The 8,307-nt window shown below is 34.8% G+C and overlaps 1 long non-coding RNA gene across 1 annotated transcript in view; it reads left to right on the top strand.

Moving 5' to 3' along the window:
• Positions 1 to 8,307, top strand: part of LOC135213409 (uncharacterized) — a 124,912-nt gene that overhangs the window by 31,655 nt on the left and 84,950 nt on the right. The window lies entirely within an intron of this gene.

The raw sequence follows: 8,307 nt of genomic DNA, 5'->3' as shown, positions 1-8,307 counted from the left end.
CACATTGTAAAACAAGCAAGGCAACACAGAGAAAATATTATCACAAAATTATGCATGAATTCGTAATGCTGTTTTCAAAAATTCACCATAAATCAAAATATTGTGCTAGAAACTTCCCATTTGTTTCAAAAAGAAGGTAATTGATTGAATATTACTAGACTGTAAGTGTTGTAGCTTACAATTGCAGTTTTCGACCATTTCGGTCGAGTTAAAAGTTGACCGAAGGACAATTTTTTCAATTTATCGTTATTTATATGAAAATATTTCAAAACTGATAGTGCAAACATTACGACAATCTGACGAAAAAATGTCTGATTTTTTCGGAAGAGTTACCGCAAGGACGTAAGGAAAAAGTTTATTTCATAAATTCACCATAAATCAAAATATTGTGTTAGAGACTTCCAATTTGTTGCAAAATAAAGATAAATGATTGAATATTACTAGACGGTAATAGTTTTAGCTTAAAATTGCATTTTTTTACTATTTCAGTCGAGTCAATTTGACCGAAGGTTGAAATTTTGGCACTTATCGTTATTTATATGAAAAAATGTCAAAACTTATACAAGCTACAACCATGGGTTGTTTTTTGTTGTATTCTAAATGAAATTGTGCACATTTCCATATATAAAACTTTATGTAATAGCTAATTTAAAATGGTGCAAACATTACGACAATCGAACGAAAAAATTTCTGATTTTTTTCGGAAGAGTTAACGCGTGGACGTAAGGAAAAATTTTTTTTTTTCATAAATTCACCATAAATCGAAATATTGTGTTAGAGACTTCCAATTTGTTGCAAAATAAAGGTAAATGATTGAATATTAATAGAATGTAAGAGTTTTAGCTTACAATTGCATTTTTTGACCAATTTGGTAGAGTCAAAGTTGACCGAAGGTGTATATTTTAGCACATCGTTATTTATAAAAAATATTTCAAAACTGATAAAAGCTACAACCATGGGTTGTTTTTGGTTGTATTCTACATGAAATTGTGCACATTTCCATATATAAAACTTTATGTAACGGCTAATTTAAAATGGTGCAAATATTACGACAATCGGACGAAATATTTCTGATTTTTTCGGAAGAGTTACCACACGGACGCAAGGAAAAAGTTTTTTCATAAATTCACCATAAATCGAAGTATTGTGCTAGAGACTTCAAATTTGTTGCAAAATGAAGGTAAATGATTGAATATTACTAGAATATAAGAGTTTTAGCTTACAATTGCATTTTTCGACCATTTTGGTAGAGTCAAAGTTGACCGAAGGTTGAAATTTTGGCACTTATCGTCATTTATATGAAAATATTTCAAAACTGATAAAAGCTACAACCATGATTTGTTTTTTTATTGTATTCTACATGAAATTGCACACATTTTCATATATAATACTCCATGTAACGGCTAACATAAAATGGTGCAAAAATTATGTCAATGTGACGAAATAATTTCCGAGATGTGTCGCTGATGCTTTTTTAGTGCGAGAAAAAAGAAATTCGCGCCTACGCGCCTGGGTAAAGATTGTAAACAAAACAATGCCTTGATCTGTGAGCTCCCAGCATCCCCCAAGGCGCGTGATTCAAAAGTTTTTGCCTAGTAGGCCTATAACTATTTTTCCGCGAATTTTTAAAAAAACTTTTTTATATAGACGTACCATACGCACCCAACAGACAATTTATATCGACGTTTAATACGTCCAATCGGTGTTAAATGGTTAACTGTGAAATAAGTATATACAGGCAGTCCCCGGGTTACAATGGGGGTTCCGTTCTTGAGACGCATTGTAACCCGAAAATTGCTGTAAGCCGGAACATCATAAAAAATCCTAAGAAAACCTTACTTTTAATGCTTTGAGTGCATTGAAAACTATGTAAACTGCATTCTTATTGCATTTTTCATCCAAAAAACCTTCAAATATTGATTATTTTGCATTTTTGGTGTTATACGTATTGCTTGTGCCAGATGAGCGTTGTAAGCGTCGTAACCCTGGAACATGCGTCGTAACCCTGGAAATAATTTCTGATGAATATAACTGAAAAGCGCCTTAACCTCGGAACGTCGTAAGCCAAACCCGTCGTAACCCGGGGACTGCCTGTATAGTCAACCCCTGGTATTTGGGGGAGGGGGGGATAGGAACCACAACCACCTGCAAATAACTAAAATCCACAAATATTCGACACTTCTAAAAATACTAATAACTGCCTATTTTAATAGTTCCGACACTAAAAATCCCCTCTAAAAATGCATATATCTGCCTATTTTAATAATGCAAACAATAAATATACCTTAAACTATCACCCTAAAACGCTTTAACCCTTAAACGCCGAAGGGGTATAATAAAAATCGTCTCCCGTATGCCAAGGGGGTCTCGGAGTGAGCGCCGAAGCGGAAAAAATATTTTTTTCAAAAAATCACAGCGTGCTTAGTTTTCAAGATTAAGAGTTCATTTTTGGCTCATTTTTTTGTCATTGCCTGAAGTTTAGTATGCAACCATCAGAAATGAAAAAAAATATCATTATCATATATAAATAATGCGATATATGATAGCACAAAAACAAAATTTCATATATAATTGTATTCAAATCGCGCTGTGAGCAAAACGGTTAAAGCTAACAAGTTAATTTTTTTTTTTCGTTGTAAAACAATCAAAGCAACACAGAAAATATTATCACAAAATGATGCATGAATTCGTAACCAGCGTACGTAAAAAAATGTTTTTTTCAAAAATTCACCATAAATCTAAATATTGTTCTAGAGACTTTCAATTTCTGTCAAAATGAAGATAAATGACTGAATATTACTATACTGTAAGAGTTTTAGCTTACAATTACAGTTTTTTACCATTTCAGAAGAGTTAAATTTGACCGAATGTACAATTTTTTTATATATTTTTTTTTATATGCAAATATTTCGAAAATGAGAAAAGCTACAACCTTCAATTATTATTAGTTGTATTCTACATAAAATTGCACACATTTTCATATATAAAACTCTATGAAATTGAGCAAATATTCCGAGAATGCGACGTACACATTTCGGAGATTTGCGGCGGAGAATCTGCGCGCGGAGGGAAGGAAAGTTTTTTTTTTTTTAATTCACCATAAATCTAAATATTGTGCTAGAGACTTCGAATTTGTTTCAAAATGAAGATAAATGACTGAATATTACTAGACTGTAAGAGTTTTAGCTACAATTGCGTTTTTCGACCATTTCAGTAGAGTCAAAATTGACCAAACGTGGTTTTTTTTCTATTTATCGTGATTTGTATGCAAATATTTCAAAAATGAGAAAAGCTACAACCTTCAATTATTTTTTGTTGTATTCTACATGAAATTGCGCACATTTTCATATATAAAACTTTATGTAAAGGCTAATTTAAAATGGTGCAAACATTACGACAATCGCACGTATGATTTTTTCGGAAGAGTTACCGCGTGGACTTAAGAAAAATTTATATTTTTCATAAATTCACCATAAATCGAAATATTGTGCTAGAGACTTCCAAGTCGTTGCAAAATGAAGGTAAATGATTGAATATTACTAGAATATAAGAGTTTTAGCTTACAATTGCGTTTTTCGACCATTTCGGTAGAGTCAAAGTTGACCGAAGGTTGAAATTTTGGCATTTATCGTTATTTATGTATATGAAAATATTTCATAACTGATAAAAGCTACAACCATAGGTTGTTTTTAGTTGTATTATGCATGAAATTGCGCACATTTCCATATATAAAACTTTATGTAACGGCTAATTTAAAATGGTGCAAACATTACGACAATCACACATATAATTTTTTCGGAAGAGTTACCGCTCGGATGTAAGGAAAAAGCTTTTTTTCATAAATTCACCATAAATCAAAATATTGTGCTAGAGACGTCCAATTTGTTGCAAAATGAAGGTAAATGATTGAATATTACTAAAATATAAGAGTTTTAGCTTACAATTGCGTTTTTAGACCATTTTGGTAGAGTCAAAGTTGACCGAAGGTTGAAATTTTGGCACTTAAAAGTTATTTATATGAAAATATTTCAAAACTGATAAAAGCTGCAATCATGAGTATTTTTTTTGTTATACTCTACATGAAATTGCGCACATTTTCATGTATAATACTCCATGTAACGGCTAATTTAAAATGGTGCAAAAATTATGTCAAAGTGACAAAATAATTTCTGAGATCTATCACTGATAATTTTTAGTGCGATAAGAAAGAAATTCGCGCCTGCGTAACGATTGTAAACAAAACAACACCTTGATCCGTGAACTCCCAGCATCCCCCAAGGCACGTGATTCAAAAGTTTTCGGCTGGTAGGCCTATAAGTATTTTTCCACGAATTTTTAAAGAAACTTTTCTATGTCAACGTAAAATACGTCCAATTGGCACCAGACAGACAATTTATCTCAACGTAAAATACGTCCAATAGGCGTTTAAGGGTTAATATAATTTCAAAGTCATCTTACAACATTACCTTTAAAAATACTGTAAGGTATACTGTTGGTAACACTAGCTACATACTATACTGTAGACCTGTGAGAGACATCCTACTGGATTTCTGCCACTATCACAAAATTCATTCATACTGGCAAAATCAATGAGAGAATCTTCCTAAAAGAAACTACCTACTACATACTACTTACCTAGTTCTTTCTACCAAACTGAAGTTGCTGACACAGATCTTAGCATCTTTCTGAACCTCATTCCTTGCATTTAACTTCAGTAACTACATATTCTCCACTTTTGCAAATTAGCTAGTCCAGTGGAACCCCCGTATTCGCATTCTCCGGATTCCTGGACTTACGCATTTGCGGATTTCTCTCTGGAACATTTCCCCCCCCCCTTATTCGTGGAAAATTCGCCTATTCGCAGTATTTTTCTATGAGAAATATCCACAAATTCCTTTTTATTATCAATTTCATCATAAAATACACTTTTTGTGATAAAACTATTAAAAAAGCCAAGTATGAAAATTTTTAGTGGGTTTTTCTTGAGTTTTAATAACAAAATAGGAGGTTTTAAGCATTTTTGTAGGGGTTTTAACTATTCACGGGGGGGGTCTGGTACGCATCCCCCGCAAACACTGGGGGATCACTATATTTGCAAACAAAATTTTACATTAATGTAGTGTATCACAATAAATTGCACTTTTAATAAATCCAGTTACTTACCTAACTTGAAATATACTTTGTAACAATTTCTTATCATTACATCTCAGCTCTCTTTCAAAGTTTCTGAAAATTTGTAAAGAGAAGCATAGTTTTACTGTCATATGTACAACTTTTTCCTGTCGTGGAGTGCAGTTACAAATGAATTTAGTTATCATGGGGTAATAAATATTGACTCCACACTAACAAAACATAGTGATTTGCAACACAAGTATGACGATGAACTGTGATAAACTCTAGTGTTCAGATACTATATGCAATAAAACAACAAATAATGTAAGGAAGTTTCATACCACTAATCATGTACGATGCTAACACAAGCAAATATAAAATATGATTACCTCTGCATAATAGAAAAAAATGACGTTTTCATAATAAAATAAAGTTTTGTACATACTTACTGAGTAATTACATAGCTATTAGTTTCATTTATTCACAGCAGCTTAGATTCAAATTTTGCAGTAGCAACACTGATGTCCTGTGTATGTGACCAGTATCATCCCCTAACAAGATGGTTAGGAACGACTCTGCGGACAATCTTCATTCCATTTATGCTTATGTCCATCAGAGGGGACGAGGGAGGGCTTCGATCATGTAATTACTTGGTAAGTATATATGAAACTTTATTTTATTATAAAAATGTCATTAGACAGATGCTTTGGAAATCTCAATCTCAGTAGGAAAAGAAGAGCGTAGGTTAAGACACCACATTTTATTTGCGACGCATTTCATTGTTTCTTCATAACATTTTCAAGCCTAAAAGAGACATTACAATATTTTAATAGTAGTTACATAATTACATAATCTTTTAACTACTATTAAAATACTGTAATGTCTCTTTTAGGCTTGAAAATGTTATGAAGAAACAACGAAACACGTCACAAATAAAATGTGGTGTCTCTTAACCTACGCTCTTCTTTTCCTACTAAAAATGTCATTTTCATAAAAGTAACTTACCAAGTTAATTTACATAGCTGAATCCCACATTGACAGGAGGTGGGATAAATGGACATATTCTTTAAACCATTAAGTCATTTAATGAATTAGATATAGAAAAGTTGATAGCATGGAAAGCAATGCTTATTGTTCCTTGTTATTCATAAGAGCCTACAGTAGAAACTGCCTCTGGTTGGTGCTCAACTTAAACTGTGGTGGTGCAGCAGTTGTTTTGACATCTTTAGCTTTGACTAGAAGGAGGAAGAAGCTTCTCCTAAATCTAAGCATGTCTTAGAAGATAAAAGTCCATTAGAATATGGGGCAAGGTGTTCAAATCATAGGATGAAACGAGCTCTGGGCAGAGAACTCTCTAGTCCTCCTCAGAGCCAGTGAGTGCTTCCAGCACTCAGAGAATGAGCTGGTGCCAGGTTGCAGCTGCTGATTGGAGTTCTAATCAGAGGAAGATACTAGCTCTTGCCAAAACACCATAGGTTCTGGAAGGCCTTCGAACCTGAACATTCAAACTGGATAGGAAACTGTTCTTCCTTAGAGTTACTGAGCGCTCAGAGCAAGAGCTGGAGTCATAGCAAAAGCTGAAGTTGGCCTGTTGTTGGTGCCAGGAGAGTAGGGCTCTAGAAAAGCTATGAGCTCAGGTTTTGTCTGACACTCTTGAAAGACAGGGATGTCCATAAAATTCTTAAAGGAGAAAGAAACAGATCTGGATCTTGGATGGGTCCCCTTGTCCTTGACTATAATCCAAGGAAAAATAAGCAAACCCCATCTTCTCCCTTGCTTTGGTGTGTCAGGAACTCAAAGGAAATTAAGATAGGGATGCCAACAAACTATCTCTCTATGCTTACACATGAGTTATGCATAGATCAATACCCCTTAATGGGGTAATTGCAAAAGGGACACTGGTTTTGGAAATCTGATCCCCATGTCTGGTTTCTGCAATACGTCTAAAAAAGATTCTTCCATTGACAAGCCTCTAGACAGTCTGGAGTCTGTCAGGGAAAGATCTGACTACCTTGGTAGATCTCTTGACGCAAGGTTGTCTGAGAAGACACGGTGAGGGGAGGATCCTGTAGAGTAAGCCCACAACCGAATAGATTCAGGGCCAGAATAGGGCTAAGTGGCCAATGTAACTCCTCCTTGTGTAACTCCTCCTTGACCGTACAAAAGGCATAAGGAGAAGAGGTCTGACGGATCGGTCTTTAGCATGGAGTCTGTTGCACATGCTATAGGGATAGTATGGACCACAAAAGGAGGAAGATGAAGATTCCTTTAAGGGGGCAAACAGGCAGCTGGGGAATTGGCAGTCCCCTTCTAATGTCACAGTACAGTGGACCCCCTATATTTGCATTCTTGAGATTCACGGACTCGCTTATACGCGGAGTTTTCTTTGGAACCTTTCAAAAATTATTCATGGGAGGACTAACTTATTTGCAAATTTTTCTGTGGCGCTCTGTAAATATGTTCACGGATGAGAATTTTTTCGTAAAGTAATATTCTGTATATTCATAATACGTATTTACTGTATATATAATATGTGACATTAAATATTATAATAGTAATATTAAATCATACGGGTACTACTGGTGATGAATGCTGATTGTAGATGATGATGATATTAGTTGTGTAGTCCGATGAATGCCGATATAGAGACACTGCACAGCATAGTAGTTACATCTCCTCTGAGGGTGCCTCTTCACCTTCTTCTGAAGGCACTTCGTCAGTGGTTTCGGGAGGCTGCATCTTATGGAGGTACTTGTAGTACATTCTCAAGAAGGTGATATGATATGGCTTCACTAGTTTACTAACAGTATTGATAAAATTTGCCGCCCTTTCTTCATTCTTATCCAGTGCCTTGACCATTGTCTATCTGACTGACTTCCCTGATCAGTTTATACAGACCACGAAATTCTTCAAAGTCCCGGTCCGTTGGTGGAATAGTAGTAAAGAAGGCAGCAAGTTCTTCTCCAAAAAAGGCCTCCCCAATTATTTTACCCTGTTCACACTTGTTCTCAATGCAGGCAACTACACTTTCAGTCTCGATATAATAGCCTACTACTTCTCCATGACTTTTGCCCTCTCTTAACATAACAGTCATGTCTACTTTCTCCTCATCTGCCATTATCTGCAGGGGCCTCTGATGGTTAGGCTCTTTGCTAGAAGCCTTAGGAGAAGCAGAATGTTTACAGGACATTTTAA

The sequence above is a fragment of the Macrobrachium nipponense genome, chromosome 42, assembly GCF_015104395.2.
Source record: "Macrobrachium nipponense isolate FS-2020 chromosome 42, ASM1510439v2, whole genome shotgun sequence".
In the NCBI taxonomy this organism is placed as follows: Eukaryota; Metazoa; Arthropoda; class Malacostraca; order Decapoda; family Palaemonidae; genus Macrobrachium; species Macrobrachium nipponense.
The sequence above is the reverse complement of the archived record's forward strand: the minus strand, read 5'-3'. Positions and strand labels throughout refer to the sequence as shown.